Source organism: Papaver somniferum, chromosome 1 (assembly GCF_003573695.1).
Source record: "Papaver somniferum cultivar HN1 chromosome 1, ASM357369v1, whole genome shotgun sequence".
NCBI lineage: Eukaryota > Viridiplantae > Streptophyta > Magnoliopsida > Ranunculales > Papaveraceae > Papaver > Papaver somniferum.
Window position 1 is genome coordinate 238,544,630 of NC_039358.1, and position 19,576 is coordinate 238,564,205.

At 38.6% G+C, this 19,576-nt stretch overlaps 1 pseudogene; it reads left to right on the plus strand.

The window, feature by feature from the left end:
* Positions 1 to 19,576, plus strand: part of LOC113273746 — a 105,237-nt pseudogene that overhangs the window by 3,238 nt on the left and 82,423 nt on the right.

Genomic DNA, 19,576 nt, shown 5'->3' on the forward strand with positions numbered 1-19,576 from the left:
TGATGTGGGCCATCAGGACCCCATCTATTAACTTTGAACCCCGAATATAACCCATCAGACTCCATCTTCTTCATTATTTATATTTTGGGAACAAAGGATGAACAAGTAGGGAGATAATGGACACCCTTGTTCTATACCCCTCTCGCTAAAAATTCTTCCTTCCGGCTTCTGATTAAGAATGATAGAAGAAGTAGTTGTAGTAACGCAGCGTATAATCAATGAGTGTATACTGCCATGGGTACCAAAACTACTGAGTACATTACAAAGAAAAGTCCAACTTACTCTAAGGTACGCTTTGCTCATATCAAGCTTAAGAGCAAACGATCCTAAAATCGAGTTAGAATGATTCATTAAGTGCACCAGCTCTTTAGTAACGATCATATTGTCTTGAATATGCCTTCCCGGTATAAACGTAGATTGAGATTTATCGATCAAAGAATCAAGTAATGGATTTAATCTTCGGGTTATAATTTTCCAGATGGGCTTGTAAATCATATTACAACGTGCGATAGGCCTAAAATCAGAATGACTTTCTGGGTTTTTAAACTTGAACGATTTTTTAGGGACCATGATTTTTTTGAGGAGACCATGATTTTATAAGGCCACCTTTCCTATAGTTATAAGGGGTGTCCTAAAGCATTGAAAAGACTAACCTATCCTTAACCTAATTTAATTTAAAATCAATCCAATAACTACCTATATATATATATATATATATAACCACCACCTCCTCCCACCACCACCTCCCACCATCGCCGATTACCAACACCACCACCTCCGATTAACACCACCACCAACCAACGGTTACCAACACCACCACCGCCGATTACCACCACCACCATCTCCGATTATCACCACCAACAACCATCGATTACCACCACCACCTCCCACCATCGCCGATTACCACCACCACCTCTGATTATCACCACCACCAACCACCGATAACCACCACCACCGCCCACCACCGCCGATTACCACCACCACCTCCTCCGATTACCACCACCACCAACCACCGATTACCACCACCACCACTATATATATATATATATATATATATATATATATAGCTTAATTTAAAACATTAACAAAGATATTCTCACAAACCCATTACTCGTCATTCGTTTTTGGTTGAATCAATGAGAAGTAATCATTAAAATGAGTTGAAAATGGAAGTTGCAGAGAGGTTTAATGGAGGATTTTTTTTCATAGAAAAGTTCGGTTATCACGAATTAATTTTTTCTTAACCGAACTCAGAGTTTGGTTGATTCGCAAAAAAATACTTTTAACCGAACTCCTTGTATCAGAACAACACAAGTCCATAAGTTCGGTTCCTTCGCAAAATAAGGATATCACCGAACTTTAGTTTACGAAAATAATGAGAAGTCCACAAGTTCGGTTCGTTCGTAAAAATGTTAAGTTTTCTTTGTAACGGAACTCTACCTTTGAAACTTCGTAACCGAACTCTACCTAATTCGGCAAGAAATAAATTTCGTAGTAACAGAACGTTTGCCTAATTGCATATATGCACATATAAGCCCAGTTCGGTTGATTCGCAAAATATGTTGAAGTTTGCGAACCAACCGAACTTCTAACACTAGGTTACTTTTACCCTGCAGTTTGGTTGGGAACTTGGTTGCGTTGAATTTTACGAACTAACCGAACACAGAAGATGTACCCAAATAAATTGTTAAGTTCAAAGTTCGGTTACCTACCATTTTATCCTAGGTAACCGAACATTACACTGTACGACCAAAACCTCCATTAACGAGCGAGTTCGGTAACCTGCGTGTTTGGAAAACGTAACCGAACTACACTTTCAGGTGTGTTCGGTTACATGTTCTTGACATATGGTAACCGAACTGTCCCAAATCTACATAAAAAATTTCATGTTTTTTGAAAGTTTGGTGCAATTCAACCAACATTATCTAAGTTTGAAGCATACCTGAGTACCCAAATACCCTTCCTCCGGTTGTGGTTGGTAAAATCCATTATTTTTCATGTTTTCCTTCTTCATCTTCTCTAACTTTATTCTCTCAATAATTCTACTTTTAAAAAAAAAAAAAAACATCTGATTTTTTAATCTCACTAATTATCTTTAACTTAATTATCTCACTAATCATTACACTCATTATTATTAACACTAACTAGTCATCACCCAAAATTAATCAGGAGTGTAATTTAGGTATTAATATAAATATCTAGATAAGGGGTGACCTAGATTTACTTCTAATGTCTTTACCAAAAATAAAACCATGGTCCCCAAAAAAAATCATGATCCCCAAAAAATCGTTCTTAAACTTGGGTACCAACGCAAACAGGGAATGATTCAGACCTGGAGGAAGTATAGAAAAACGGAAGCAGTCTTGAATCAAGGAGATCACATCGATCTTTCCCAACAATATGCCAACACTTTTTGTAGAACGACGCAGGATATTCCAGCCCAGGGGATCGCAAGGAACCTATCTTTTTCAAAACATTAAGAGTTTCCTCTCCAATTAGAACTCAAAACAATGATATGTTTTCTACAATACTTAAGGAGACATTGTTCTGTAATTGTCAAAAGTTATCAGTCTTATCACTAACAGAATTGTCTCTAGTTAAAATATTAATGAGAAATAAACAAAGGTTTAATGGTAATTGTTGTATCATAAACCCAATTTCCATATTTGTTTTTGAAAGCAGTAATTTTATTTTTACTTCTCCTATGAATGATTGATGAGTGAAATTCCAAATTCCAATTATATAGGCGGAATTTCCATTTTTCCTCGTACCACTATATAGGCAGAGCCCAAATTCCAAAACGATTTTTTATTTATATTGCCCCTATTTATTTGTTTGGGAATCATCACATTGAGGATATGTCTCTAACATTGGAAATATAATTAAGAATAAAACAGGAAAAAGCATAAAAATGTATAAAATCAATAAAAAAAATTTAATATAAGAGAATTGGTCCCTCCACCTATATATGTGATAGAGGGAGTAGGTAATTTGATGTCATGGAACAAGCATATGACGTGCTCGAGTCTTTTGAACGAATTATGGAAAGTTAAAAAGTCAAAACCATGAAAACGCCCTTGTACCAGCAAAAGTTTTTGTTTTATCTTAACTCTAATTCTTTCGTAAGTTTCCTAGTTTAACTCTAATATAATTACCTAGGTTTATGATCTAACTTTCTCTATATAAGTACAACTACTTCCATGATTTTAACATCTAGTAATATCATATGGGTAATATAATTGTAAAAGATTTATTGACAATAAGTTCATCTTCTTCTTGCTTCCAAAAAATAAAATCTTCTTCAAAGCCTAGCTTATTGCACGAGACAACACAGGATTTATCATCACCCATAACAAAACTATCCGAGGATATTTTGTTTAATATCTTTCTTCGCTTAGGTCACAGCTCTTTCTTAAAGTGCAAGGGCATCTCAAAGGTATGGCATTCTGTTATATCTAACCCAGTCTTCATAAACACGTGGTTGGCAAAGTACGCAAGTATTGATAATTTTGTTGCATGGTTAGTGGTTTACAATACTCATTGTCTCAAGGATGAAACCTTATTTACGGAGAAGAACTCAATTATTAACACAACTCCTTATTATCACACTCGATTTGTTTATAGTCAAGATGGGATTAACTTGGAGTTTCTATATGGCTCAATCACATTCAAAGAAAATCAATTTCGTTTGGGATCAAGCTATGGTCTATTTCTCTGTCAACCAACAAAATCTAGCGACTCAGTATTAGCCGTTAACCGCTTTTGGTCCCAAATCTTTGGGAATGCTTTTTCCGAAAACTCTTGGGGATATAATCATCCAGAACTAAGACATTACCAGGAAACATACTGTGTTCTTAATCCACTCACGAGCAAAGAAATCGAAATTCCACGACCCTCTGACAAATGGATTGCGGGGCACTGCATGTATAGTGGACCTTCCACTGTGCATGCATCATTGTGTTCCACAATGGTTGTGCGCATTCCACAAATTTGGACGCCATCAGAAGAATTCGACCTTGAAGTCTACTCTTCTGACACAGGTGAATGGGAAGTCCGAAGGGTTTCATGTCCGCCGGGAACAACTATAACTATCAAAACTCTTACCTCACTGGATGTAGTAGCCCATAATGGAGTGTTGTATTGGATTAATGGAGAAAAGAGTGTAGAAATTAGAACTATTGATCTCAGGAATGACAAGGGAGATGATGGTTTTCATCAATGTAAGGCTCTTTACTTGCCTGTGGAGTACGAAAGAGATGGATGTCTAGGGGCACAATTGGAAGGGAATCTACGCTACTGTTCAGTAAGCAACCATATGCTGAATCTATGGGAACTGCGCCTTGTGGAGAACTCTAATGAAGATAAATGGGATTGGCATTTGGTTCACAAGGATGTTGATATAAGTAATATCCGTAACTATTCTAACTATAAGCCTGCAGCATTGAATCCATTGGATTGCGATATTGTACTCCTTAGAAGTTGTAATCGCTGGACTCATTTTTTGGAATACAACATACGGACCAGAAGAATCACAGAGCTTAAAGACTCCTTTCAATCATGACGAGGCTTCACATGATCAAAAGAAGTATTTAGAGAATGACACAAAGAGATGCGCTGGAAGCGCACTAGTTATCACTTAAAAAATTAACAATACCTGGCTTTTGGAGAGAAAACTATGAATGGGTGATCAACTATGTTTTCACCTCTGAACGACATTCCAAAAAGTGGATATTTGATACATTTTTTATTTTTATTTTTATGTTTTTATTCTTTGGTGTGTGGATTACTTAAGAAAATTGTATGTTTTTTGTTTCTGTTTTGAAGCATAAAACAATACGAGTTGATTTGTGGGTTATGTTTTTTGTTTTGGTAGTCTGGGACTAATGATTACAGGTTTGGCATATGCTGCTGTCAAGGAGAACCAGCTACTAGCTAGTCATGAGTCAATTACTCTTAGATTTAGCATCTCGAGATGGTTTTCTGGATCTGTTTTGTGTTTTGTAGATGTGAAACGTTTAAGATGATATCACGCTGTGGCCCTTCAAAGTCATTGCTGGAGTAGACAAGAAAGCTTTGGTTCTAGTCAATTACAAGGGCAAGGATATACGGTTGATTCGCTGCGGCAGAAGCATGTCCTGGTACATGTGTTAAGAATGCTGTTATTAATTACAGTCTCTGCCTTCTTTAATGACTGATCACAGCGTCATGCTACTAAGGATGCTGGTGCCATTGCTGGCCTTGAGGTTATGCGGATCATTAATGAACCAACAGCAGCAGCGATTGCTTACGGTCTTGGAAAGAAAGCAACTAGTGTTGGTGTGAAGAATGTTCTTATCTTTCATCACGGTGGGGGTACGCTTGATGTCTCACTACTCACCATTAATGGGAGAATCTTTGACAACAACTTGTTGGGTGTGAGTTCGAGTTAAAAGGAATTCCTCCAGCACCTCGTAGTGTTCATAACATCACAGTTTGCTTTGATATTGATGCAAATCATATATTAAACGTTTCTGCCGAGAAAACTTTAAAAAAGAGCAAAAATAAGATTACAATTACAAATGACAAGGGTAGGCTGTCGAAGGATGAGATTGACAGGTTGGTTAAAGAAGCTGAAAATACAAAGTCGAAGATGAACAACACAAGAAGAAGGTGGAATCAAGAAATTCTTTTCAGTATTATGTAAATGACATACGGAGCAAAACCAGAAAAACAGATAAGAAGCTAGAGTGGACGACAAGAAGAATATTGATGATGCTATTAATGATGCAATTCAGTGGTTGGGTGGTATAGCCATAAACTAATTGGCATAGACGATGTCAAGAACAAGAGAAGGAAGTTGGAGAAAGTATGGGGTCCTATCATCACTAAAACGTACCAGCAACCTAAAACTAAAGTATACCACCAAGGCACTGGAGGGTCCTTCAACAAGAGCTACAAGTACTTATAAGTCAAAAATCTAGATAAATGACTAATCTTGCGTTATATTTTACTTTTTGTTGAGTGAAAACTACTACCACACCCACTTTTCAGATTTTGGTCACTGAAATCCACCGACAAAAAACTATAGGCGCGCACCCATTTCTTCGGTAAAAATTATTCCTAAACCCAGAATTTTTAGAATTTTGTTTTCGCTTTTTAACATTCCAATCTCCTCTCAACTGTATCTCTCTTTGTGTCTCTCGATATCCAAAGCAAGGAAGGAATAAGACACTAATCAGAAGAAGGAATAGAAGAAGAAAATCAGAAAAGATGTTTTTGTTGCGCCAAAGCCTGCGGAAGCGTTAGGTTTCACTGCTACAACGGTACCTCGGTACTGACAAGAACACAATCACACACACAAGAAGAACAAGTATTTAACGAGGTTGAATCCTCGGGAAGGAATAGCAATTTTATATATCACCGTATAGTTTGGAATATACAAAGCTCAAGCAGAGAAGAAGAGAACTCTTACTAGTTCTAGTGTGTTTTTTCTAGTTCTATCTATGGCTATTTATACACATCAATAGAGTGGACACATTCCTTAACAAGGATTACTTTCCTACAAGTATAGGGTTTCCTAACTTGGCTCTAAGAGACAAACCTCTTAAGCTGCTATACTTAGGACACAAGTACTTGGTTTCCTTAAACAACTAGATTTCCTAATCTATACCTTGACCGACCTACCAACAATTCTCCACCTCGGATCATGCATTCATGCATGACATGATCAATAGATAAAATCACTTCCATCTTCCAACGTCGATTGAACCATCACTCGCTGCCTACGTATCCTCAATAGGAATCAAACCCGACCGTAGTTCTCTGAAATGGCCTTGCTAGAAGGCCTCCACCAGGTTCCTAAGAACCTCTACCCCAAAAGGGTCTCTTACCAAACTGGAAGGATGTGGATCAATTTCGAACAATGTCGAAACTTGATCCCAGATACTACTTTAGTCAATATATCAGCTGGATTGTCTTTGGTATCGATCTTCACAAGTAGAATGTCTTCTTCTTCAAGAATTTCTCTCAAAAATTGAAATCGTACGTCTATATGTTTGGTTCTAGCATGATGCACTTGATTCTTATCCAAATAAATTGCACTTAGACTATCACAATGCACAGGCAGTTGATCTTGCACAACTCCTAATTCATCTAGCAAACCTTGTAACCATATAGCCTCCTTAAATACTTCTGTCATTACCATATACTCCGCTTCCATAGTTGAAAGCGCCACAGTATACTGCAAGATTGATCTCCAATTAACTGGTGCTCCTGCTACGGTAAATACATACCCTGTAGTTGAACGTCTCTTGTCCAAATCACCAGCATAGTCAGAATCCACATACCCAACACACAACTGATTGTTACTTCTATCCTTCGCAAACTCCAAGCCAACATCAACCGTACCATAAAAATACCTCAAAATCCATTTCAAAGCTTTCGAATGTCCCTTACCAGGAAAATGCATATAACGGATGACCATACTAACTGCATGTGAAATGTCCGGCCTTTTACATACCATCATATACATCAAGCTACCAACAACCTCAACATATGGGACTTGGACCATAAACCTTCGCTCTTCTTCGGTAATGGGAGACATACGAGCATTCAACTTAAAATGAGCAGCAAGGGGAGTACTTACATATTTAGTTCCTTCGTAGACACCAAACTTCTGTAACACTTTCTTCAAATATTCCTTTTGAGACAAACAAACCTTACCCTTCTCTCTGTCACGTTGAATCTCCATACCAAGAATCTTCTTAGCCTCTCCCAGATCTTTCATCTCAAACTCAGATGACAACTTGTTCTTCAAATTATCGATCTCTTTCCTATTATTCGATGCAATCAGCATATCATCGACATACAAGAGCAAATATATGAAAGACCCATCACGTAGCTTCTTGAAGTATACACAATGGTCATAGTGACTTCTTGTGTATGTTTGTCCTATCATAAACTGGTCAAATCGGTTGTACCATTGTCTTGGAGACTGCTTTAGCCCGTACAATGATATCTTCAGTTTACATACACAATCTTCTTTTCCAGCAACCTTGAAACCACTCGGCTGAGTCATATAGATCTCCTCTTCTAGATCACCATGTAAGAACGTCGTCTTAACATCTAGCTGAACTAGGTCTAAATCATATTGTACTACCAAGGCCAACAAAATACGGATTGATGAGTGTTTTACCACCGGAGAGAACACCTCATTGTAGTCAATCCTTTCTCTTTGGGCATAACCTTTCCTTGTAGCGTACTTGATTCACCAAAGATCCTTCTTTCTTAGCATATACCCACTTGCACCCTATGGACTTCTTACCGTTCGGAAGCTTCATAAGAATCCATGTGCCATTCTTGTAAAGAGACTCCATCTCATCCTGCATTGCTCCTTCCCATTCTTTACACTTGCACTGCGTACAGCTTCTAAATAGGAAGTAGGAGTACCATCTTCAACAACTGGTAATGCGTAAGTAAAAAAATCATTCATCCAACCAGGTTTCCTGGTTGATCTTCTCGGGTTGCTAATTGCTATGGTCTCCATGACCGTAGCTTCTGTATCTTCTACCGACTCTTGTCCCTCTTCCTCAACAGTGTCACTATCATTTGGAACTTCAGTAATTACCTCTCTTGCAGACCCAATGTCTTCATAAGTATTCTGAACAGATACAAACTTAACTGGAATTGGTGGAGTTGCACCAATCTCCACCTGCTGCAAAGGCTCACAAGTACTGGTGCTTCTGTCCTCCACCTGCCGAGAACCCCAAGACTTTACCATACACATCTCATCGAACGTGACATCTCTACTCATGACTACCTTCTTTTCAACTGTATTCCAAATCTAGAACCCTTTCACTCCACTCTTCCTACCCACATAGATTCCTTTCACGCCACGGCTATCAAGCTTATTTTCACTAACATGATACCACGCAGCACAACCAAAGATATGAATTGAGTCATAGTCATAAGCTGGTTTACCAAACCATTTCTTCATAGGATTTTTACCTTCTAATGCAGCTGATGGCAACTTATTAATGAGGAAGCACGCATGCGTAACTGCCTCAGCCCAAAATGCTTTACCTAATCCAGCATTAGATAACATACATCGTACCTTCTCCAACAAAGTACGATTCATGCGTTCAGCTACCCCATTATGTTGCGGGTGTCTTCTTAACTGTGAGGTGTCTCTTTATCCCCTCATCCTGACATACTTGCAAGAACGGATCACTCTTGTACTCTCCACCATTGTCCGAACGTAGTACTTTGATCTTTCTGCCAGTTTGAGTCTCAGTTTCCTTTTTCCACCTCACAAAGATTTCTAGGACTTCATCCTTATGCCTCATGATGTACACCCATACACGCCTAGAATAATCATCAATGAACCACACAAACCAATGTTTCCCTCCCAATGATGCATTCTTGTAAGGACCCCAAACATCTTAGTCAGCATAGTCAAGAACTCCACTAGTATTGTGGATAGTTGTACCAAAGATTGTTCTTGTTTTCTTGCCCTTAAAAAAATGTTCACAAAATACTAACTTGCAGGCAATAACACCTTTCAACAAGTCTTGTTGAATCAACCTATGCAACGACTTCTCACCTGGATGTGCAAGTCTCATGTGCCATAGCTTTGTCTTCTCGGTAGCTGCACTCTCGATGTGTTCAGAAATAGACACATCCCTGTTGTTGTACTCCCAATCAAGTAGTACAAGTTATGATGACGTGTTCTCTTCATGATTACCATAGATCCAGAGATTACCTTTAGAACACCATTTTCAGCGACTATCTTATAGCCCTTAGCTTCCAAAGTTCCGAGTGAAATCAGATTCTTCTTTATGGCAGGTACAAATCTTACCTCCTTCATCTCTATAACCATACCATCATGCATCTTGATACGAATACTACCAATCCCAACCACCCTGCAGGTATGATTGTTTCCCATACGTACTTCTCCATCAATCTCTTTAAAACTTTAGAACTAGTCCCGATATGGACATATATGATACGTTGCTCCAGTATCTAATACCCATGTACCATCTGCAATAGTACAAGTTGATGGTGTCACAGTCAGCGAGAAATCGGAAGCATCATCTGATTCTTCATTACCTTTAGCAATGTTCACCTCGGTATTACTATTATCTCCTTCCCTTGCCTTACGCTTGATACAATCCTTAGCCCAATGACCAAAGTCATGGCACCAAGCACACTCATCTTTCTGCAGTCGCGTTCTACTCCTAGAACGTCCTCTACCTTTACCATGAACACCAGTCTTCTTTCTCCTGTCTGTTGAACGACCTTTTGCAAGAAGCAAGTCATTGTTAGCTTCACTTGCAAGGTCTTCACGGTCCATCTTCCTGAACTCCTCACTACACAATGCTATAGTGACCTCTGCGTATGTCATCTTGTCCTTGCCGTGCATTAATGCTTTAATCACGGGTTCATGCTTTTCAGGAAGAGAGTTTATCAGACACAAATCTTGTTCCTCGTCGTTGATCTTCTCATCGTAGTTAACCAACTCAGCAAGAAGTTTATTATATGAATCTAGGTGCTCGGTTAGGGTTGCACCTCTCTTCATGTTATAGCGATACAAATTCCTTTTAAGATGTATCCTATTGGCCACGTTCTTCACAAGGTATTCCTTCTCTAGCTTTTCCCAGAGATCCTTAGATGAAGTCTCGTGCTGATAATTAAGTCTTACTGCAGTTTCTAAACACCCTCGTATCGAAGCAAGACATAATTTATTCATCTTGTTCCATTGCTTTTCAGACATCTCCACTGGTTGACCTTTTAGAGCTTCTTCTAGGTCAAGATGAACAAGAGCATCCATTACGCCCGTTCTCCATAAACCAAAGTTATTGGTTCATGTAAACTTTTCTACCTTGAGTTGTGATCTATGTGAATGAAGTATTTCTTCTTTTGTTTCTTTATCTTTATTTATGGTCTCTGAATGTTCTTCAAAAGATTTTTTTGGATCAACTATGTCGTTCCCGTCAACCATTGTTCACAAACAACGAAATATAGATAAAAGCAGAACCTTTGAGATTAGTATTACCTCAAGCAATCTTCAGAAAAATACCTTCACTTCAACTACAATCTGAGTACCCGTATCCAAGAGCGTCTCCACTGCTACAACGGTACCTCTGTATTGCCAAGAACACAATCACACACACAAGAAGAACAAGTATATTTAACGAGGTTCAATCCTCGGGAAGGAATAGCAATTTTATATATCACCGTATAGGTTGGAATATACAAAGCTCAAGCAGAGAAGAAGAGAACTCTTACTAGTTCTGGTGTGTTTTCTCTAGTTCTCTCTATGTCTATTTATACACATCAATAGGAGTGGACACATTCCTTAACAAGGATTACTTTCCTACAAGTATAGGGTTTCCTAACTTAGTTCTAAGAGACAAACCTCTTAAGTTGCTATACTTAGGACACAAGTACTTGGTTTCATTAACCAACTAGATTTCCTAAACTAGACCTTGACCGACCTACCAACAGTTTTCTCTCATGGCGAACTAAACAACAGATCTAAAAATTGATGGAGAAATATCATGATGATGGTGACTTCCGGTGGGTTGCTGAAGGTGCTAGAAGACATGGGTCGTTGTTGGATATCGATTCTGTTAGAAAAATGCTTGAGGATCGATATATTGATACCTTCTACCATTAACAAGAGATGGGATTGAGGATGGCGGCCAGAGATGGACAATGAGTTTGCTGCCATTGGCAGCGACGATATATTGATACCTTCTGCAATTAATGAGAGATGGGATTTAGGATGGTGGCCAGAGATGCACAATGAGTTTGCTGCCATTAACAGCGACAATAGAACACGAGCAAGGTTTTTTTTTTGTGCTTGACAGGAAAATGATGATGTTGATCATCGAGAAGCCTGCAGCTAGGTACTATGTTTTCGTTAGTTTGGAAAATATGTTGGATGGTAAATATGTGTGTATAGATACTCTAGACAGATGTAGGTTGATGCGATACTACCCAATTAGATGGGCACCTACAGGTATTCAGTTTGATATTGATTTTATGAAGATTCATGAATCAGTTTTGAAACTAGAAGTGATTAGACATTACGAAAAAGGCGACATGAAAGTGCCTTATGAAGAAGTTGGGACTTCTAGTGGTACTAGAGTTGTTGGTAGAGCTAAAATTCCTTTATCGGATTTCTTACAAGGTGATCTCATAAAAACTATGTCAGCTGATTTGTTAGCTGAGCTGGTGTTGTTGTTTGGGAAGCTACATATATATTAGTGTTGATATTGGTCATAATGGTTGAATAATCTTTTATGCAGCTATGAAAATGGTTGCATAACCTGTTATGCATCTAGAAAATTTGTTGCATAACTTGTTATGCAGTCCCGAAATTGGTTGCATAACACGTTATGCAGCTATTATTGTAGGTGGATGACAAGTTATGCAGCCTTTTTTTTTGCATAACTTGTTATGCAGTCCAGAAAATCGTTGCATAATACGTTATCCAACTATTTCTTGTTAGTATTGAAACCAACAAAAAAAAAGGCCGCATAACACGTTATGCACCTATAGTAATATCTGCATAACATGTTATGTCCGAAATTCATCTCTGGTTTCGGACACAGCTTTCTTCTAAGTTTGTTTCTGTTTTCTGTTGAGTTGGTGCTTTCACTACAACAAAAAGTGCTATAAATCACATACTAAACATCACAATTTATGAACACTTATGGTCTTCTTAGGGATACAACTTAAACACCATTACTTTTATAGTGTGTGTGATCTTAGATATAAAGACCTGCCCATACATCTCTGCATTTTAAAAAATGTGATTTTATACTGGAGCATTTGACAACTTTCAGTATTATTTTGTGATCAAAAAGCTGTCTTCTGATGAATTTGAAAATACAATTGCGGTGGGCGTGGATCGAACACGTGACCTTCAGGTTCCATCAAGGGAAAAAAAGAAAGCCCGCTTAATTTTGGGGGTCCAATAGCCATCGTATTCTCAGTCTTAACTCTATTTTCATCATTTTCACTCGAAAACTCACTGTCTCTCTCCCTTCATCTCTCTAGTTTTCTTCGATCAATTCATAGAGAAATTCAAGTGACGATCTCGATTTTTCGTCGAAATCATTAATTTCATTTTGATTCAGGTAGGATTCAACTGGTTTCCTCTCTAGTATCTTCGTCGAAATCATAATTTCAGTATATCTTCTTCCTTCAAGCCACATAAAAAGAACACGAACCCTAAATTTCTTTCGTAATCATAATCGGAAGTAGTTTCAGAAGAGGATTACCATTCGGATCAGAACAAGTTTGCAGTAGTTAAGGTTACATTAAATCTACTCTTTCTATTATTACATATATATATAAATAAATTCTATTGATTTTTGTCTAGGGTTTTGATTTTATTTTATAAATAGATCATGAAATTGAGCATTTATGTATTGTAGGAACTGTACAGAGATTGAATTAATCGAATTGAATTATCTTTCATGAAATGAGATTTTTGTTTAGAGGAATTTGGGTTTTATTTGTTTTTAGGGTAATATAATCGAACTGAATTGATCAAGTCGGAGTAGTGGTTAACTTATTCGTCTCTACTTTACGTTTATTGAGGTGAATTTATCTTTAGATTTTCAGTGGTTTTTTCATTAGTTTGTGTGTGTGGATTGTTGGATTTGTGATTGAGTAGTAGTTGTTGTTGTAGGTGGATTGATGCTGGATGGCAATGCGTACCTGATTGAGCTTTCCTTTCCCTTTTTTTATTTATTTCAAATGTTACTGTAGTAGTAGAAAATCCTACTACTACACCCCTTAAACAATCTATTTATCAAACTAAGAAAACATTACGAAGAACATCAAAGAGTAATTTCATTAAGTATAGAAACCAATACAAAGATGATAGATAGAACCCTAACTTGGGAAAAAAATAACTTTCTCTCTCCTAGAGTTCTCTCTCTCTGTACTCTCAAAAAGATCTCCCTCTATCACAAGGGTGGCTAGTCCTATATATAGGGATTTTACATAGTGGGGGACAGCTAATAAAGCCCATATTTTCGGATATAACATTCGAGTTTCTCGCTCCCGTACATTGTGTCTTCTCGCACATACACTTGGACTTCGCACATCTCTCACACTTTACTCGTGACTTTGTGACGTCATTGATTCCGTCAATTAAGATATGCTACATGCGAACTCTGTTCGCTCCTTAGCAATTCAGTTGTCTCGCACGATTATTCATGTGTGTGATATTTAACCCCCTACATTTTACCTCTCCTCTTATCGATCTTGATCTTGGAATGAGCGATGAAAGAAGTTCTTTCTCAGCTATTTTCGCTCCTTTACATGTTGACTTTCGCACCCCTTTACCTGTCCATATTCTTTAACTGACAGTATTCCCAGATCTCGGCCTTATTTACTCCACGTGTCGCTTTCCTCGTCTCTTTTTTGGACACGTTATGACTGATATCTGTAACCGTCTCTTCACATCCTCTCATCCATTAATGCTTTCATAAAAGCGAATTTTCATCGGGGGAGCAAAATCCTTTATATACCTCATTTTCACTTTCTTTCTCCCTTTTTTACTTTCTCCTTCTTCTTCCTTCGACCTCTGCAACTTTATTTTCTCTACAACCTTCTTTTCTCTGCAACTTTCCTTTCCTTCATTTTTCTTCAAGTTCCCATTTATCTCACTTTTTTGATCGTCTTTATCAATTTCGATATTTACAATCCCCTTCTGTTTCTGTAATCAATGGGTCATAAAGCGGGGTGGAGAATGGTAGAACAGTTTACCAGATTTCGGGTTGAACTTCGAGATAGGGGTTACACACTATCCGCTCCTTCCTGGTCAGGACATACTATGATGCTTAACCTTAAATTCTTCAAGCTTGATCAATGGAACGATCAGAAGATCATAATCCCAGTAGGCAACTTCTTGTCAGTCTTCCTATCCCTCTTATAGATGCGCGAATTCCTCTTTTCTATAAAATCTTATCGCATGAAAATTTTAAGCGTGCGATTTTTCAATTGAGTGGGAACGCTATAAGAATAATGGTGGAGTTCGCACGCCGCGCGTCTAGATTAGAGTCCCTTTATCCTAAAGAATATATGAATACAGTGTCCGCTGATTTAGAAATTAATCCCGCTGATTATACTGTTGACAGTTTCTTTGCTAATTATGAAATAAAGATCATGAAGTTTGAGTCGTCTCGCTGGGGTGTTCGCCTAAAGAGAAAAGATGGCCTCGCAGAGAACCATAGGATCATGCGAGATGTTGATTTTAATGACAAGACCAATCGTACTGCACGAAATTCCAATGATAATCGCTGGGATGTGTATCCTGTAGTTCTTATAGGTCCTTATATCACTGGTTATGGTGATAACAAATCGATAAATCCTTTTCCTGAGGGTTTTCCAGTTTGTTCTCCCTGGGAATTTAATTGGATCGAGGAGATCAAAGTGGTACGTCATTCTGAATTTCGCTCCCTTTCCAATCTTTCTTCTTTCTTTTTCTTAACAACATTCTTTTCCTTTTCATAGGTAGCCAAACTGAAGAAGGATTATAAGGCCAAGAAAAGACCAAGCACTCTGAAAGCGTTATATTCGATCACTGATGAAGTAAGAAATACTTCTATTCGCACTTTAACAATATTGTTTCCTCTATTTCTTATCTTTATTTGTGTGCGAAGGTGGACGGGTAGGATTTTGATGGCTCTGGTGATGAAGATTCTTCTGAGCACGAAGATGAAACTACTGTTCGTGCGAAAGAAAAGGGCAAGGTTGTTGCCTCCAAAACTTCTTCGAAGAATGTTAGAAAGAAGAACAACCGCTCGAAGAAGAGGAAGCTTTCTTCTACAACCTCTTCTCCGAATCCTTCTGTTCCACAACTTCAGGGAGATGAGTTTCTATTCCCGGATGCATCTTCCTCAATTTCTCCCATGTTCCAGTTGTCTCTCATCTTCCAAGACCCCTTCACAGCTGTTGGTGATGAGAACTTAATTCGTACATGCCATATGATCTCAACCATATGTGATGCTACTACCTTGAGTGATGAATCTTTGCGAGGATCTGCCTCAGCTATTTCTCCTAAATTCTTGTTTTCCCTAGTCTATGGTATGTTGTATCCTTCTTCTTGCATTTTAGGGTGAGTCCGAGATTGACATTCCTCCCTTGTACTTTGATTTAATTATTTTGTTATCTCATCTTTACAGGCGGCGCGAACTCATGCAGTTTCCTCTGACTCGCAGAGGAAGATTCAATCTTTGGAGACTGAGTGCGTTAGAGGGTAACTTTCGGATAAGACCAAGGATGCTGAAACCCTTCATCAGAGAAATAACCAATTAATAGGTGTGTTTCTTCCCATTTCCTTGATCCTCATCGTCTTCACTTTATCTTTATATTTCTTCTATTACTTATACTTGCAGAGCTTTATAACTTGACCGAAGAGGCGTCTAGACTCCCTGATGATAACGATGTCCTTTTAGAGCTCCTTAACACCTCAATTTTCCCACGCATGGTCTTGAGGATCTTAGCTGGAAAGAGTTGAGGCAAAAATATGAAGCTCTCATTTGTGACCATAGGCCAATGCTAGTTTGTTGTAGGAATCTTCAACGCCGTACTCATGATAAAGAGACAATTATAACTTTAGAGGACAAAAAGAATACTCTTATCTCTGAGAAAGAACAGGTGATTATTAATGGCGCGAAAGCTTTGAAAAATCTTCATGATACTATAGTCGAAGTTCAAATAGAAAGGGATCGTGCTATTAGAGAGAAGAATGCTCTTCTCGCTCGTGAGAATGAAATTCGTTCTCTACTTCTGATTGAGAGTGATGCTGAGTTCGTATGGACTTCTAGAGTCCTTGATAATGCTAGACTGGAGTTGGCTACAAGCGTTAGTTTAAATTCTGACCATGATTCTCTAGTTGAAACCATCATTTTTGAAAAAGAAGGTTTCCCATTTGCTTTATGCTTACGCTGTCGTTTTATTTTTCCCCTTGGTTATACGTTGTGCGTGATTTTAACATCTGTTTTTTTCTCTTCGCAGCTTCAGAAAAGGAATTTCTTGAAAAGGAGAAGGACTATCAGCGAAATATTGAAAGTCTGCAGGCGAAGTCTCAGGCTGAAATTCAGAGGTTGGAAACGAGGCTTGATGCTCGAAATATCAAGTATAGTCGTCTCAAGAGAAAGCTCAAGGATACTGTTTCCAATCTTACTAAGGATACTATTCGTATACGTGATTCAACCCTTAAAAAAGAATTGGGCGAGCTCTGCTCTCAGCATCAAATTCCTTTTCCTTCACATTACGAGTTCGCAGATCCCCCTGCAAACGAGGAACTTTCCGATATTTCTGATAGTGATTTTGTGGATGAAGATTCTAAGGAGGATGGCGGAGACTCTGAAACTGATGAAAGTACTGAGGAGGATCATGACTATGAAGTTGATAGGGATATGATGAGTGCCAAATATTGTATATATTTATCCCTTTTTGTTGGCAATTTAACTCATCTTTTATGCATTAATTCTACATTTTATCCCATATAATGTATTTTCATTGTTTTCAAGAATAAATATTTTTATTAATTAATTTTGCATTTTTAGGTAATAAATAAAGTTCGGATGAATCGCGGAGCGAAAAGAGCAGAAAAGTAGTGAAAAGCCGGGAGAAAATACGCAAGGAAGCCGCGAAGAATGGTGCGCACAACCTCATTTTCTACACACAAAAGCGCCTCCTTTCTCAGCCATCAGATCGGTTCTCAGGAGCATCCGACGGTCGCTCCTTCATAGAGCATCAAAATCTGAAGTCTCTGCCAAGCACCACAGCGCTGAAATTCCAAGCCTTCAGATTAGATGGTAGTTGAATCCAACGGTCGCTCCCTTGCTGTTCATCGAAGATTGATATCTCCGCCTTACACTACAGTACCTAACTCCATCAAGTACCGTTCGTTTCGTTGTATCCATTAATCCGACGGTCGCTCCTCGCTTGCCTCCGCATCACCGTCCGATCTACCTACCATCTTCGCATCTCGCAGCTCAGAGTCACAGAACATCAAGACTCGATGAATTCGCCTCACACCCTAGCAACCGAACCTATACCAGCTACCCAAACACCCCCCTTCTCCCAAACAGTCGAGCCATCTCCTCCATCACCCCTCCTCTGCAGAACCATCACCCTGCAACTGTCGCCACCATCATCGCCACCACTCCCTGTCGCCACCAAACACCACCATACCACCTCCGTCATCATCCTACACGTGATTGAACACCTTCCCCCATCATTCTAGCCCTTTATCCCATCAACTCATTACCTAACCTAAACCCTAGGTTATGGGTTGATGGATTAACGTGTGCTAGAGAAGCAATTGAAGCATGGGAAAGGTACAGGAGAACAAATAGAGTATTGGGTCGAGTTCAATTTGATGTTGCTACATCAAATTAGGTGAGAAATCACCAACCCTAGCTACTGTCAGTTTGGGGATTTTTATTGTAGAACCCTAATTGTGTTGTGGACTATAAATATGTGGTGTGGGATGTGTGTAAAAACTATGCTTGGAATAGCCAGCATCCAGGACTTTCATGTCCTGTTAATATTTTTAATTTCAGTTTCATTTCATTTATGTTCATGTTATGCTTGTCTCCTGTTATGCTTATGTTCATGTTATGTTTGGAGTAGCCAACATCCAGAACTTCCAAGTTCCGTTAATTCATGTTTCAGTTCAATTTCAGTTAAACTTTAGTTCAATTTCAGTTGTTTTATTTTTCAATTTCATGTCTGTTAATGTTGTTTCTTTTTAGTTCAATTTGCTGCTCTGTTAATGCTCCTGTTATTTATGTTAATGTTCATGTTCTGTTAATTCCTGTTTAGTGTGATGTTTCTGTTAATGTTTTTATTTTCATCTCCTGTTGATGTTTGTTAATGTTCCTGTCATGTTTAATTTGCTGTCACAATTGATGGAATGCTAGGCTAGGTATCTGTGAAGCATTGGTGTGATTGTGCAATGGAAGAAATCAGTGCTCATAGCAAGCTGATTATCTTGCCATTCTTGTTGTATGCTTAGGTTGCACTGTTGATTGAGCATTGGGAGAAATTAGTGCTCACTAGTGACAATGAGCAAGCTAATTCTCTTCCCATTCTTTTAGTATACCTCCTGAATGCCTTAGTCTAGCCTTGCTTCATTTCAGTTTCTTTATCACCCCTGCCCTTGGCCTTAGGCCTTGGTTCATTCTTGTTTTGTTTTGCTTTTGTTCACTGTTTGTTGCTGTTTAGTTTTCATTTGCTTTGTTCCTTGTTTTGCCCTGTGTTGTTTTTGCTTGCACTGTCTTGTCTGTTTCTGCTACACTGCTGCCTCTGCCTTGTTCTTCTTGCTGCATTCTGTTGCTTGTGCATTCATCTTGCACTGTTTTCTGTTGCTTGCTGATTGTGCATTCTGCAGCTGCTGTGCAGCACTTGTGCTGCTGCTGCATTCCTTTCTAGTGCTGCTGTGTTGCCTCTGCCAAGCTGCCTCTGCTGTTGTTGCGGCCAAGCCTGCAGCCAAGCAAAAGCCCATCAGTCCAGTTCAAAGCTCAAGTTCAGTTCCTCAAAGGCCCAAAGGCCCAGATCCTTA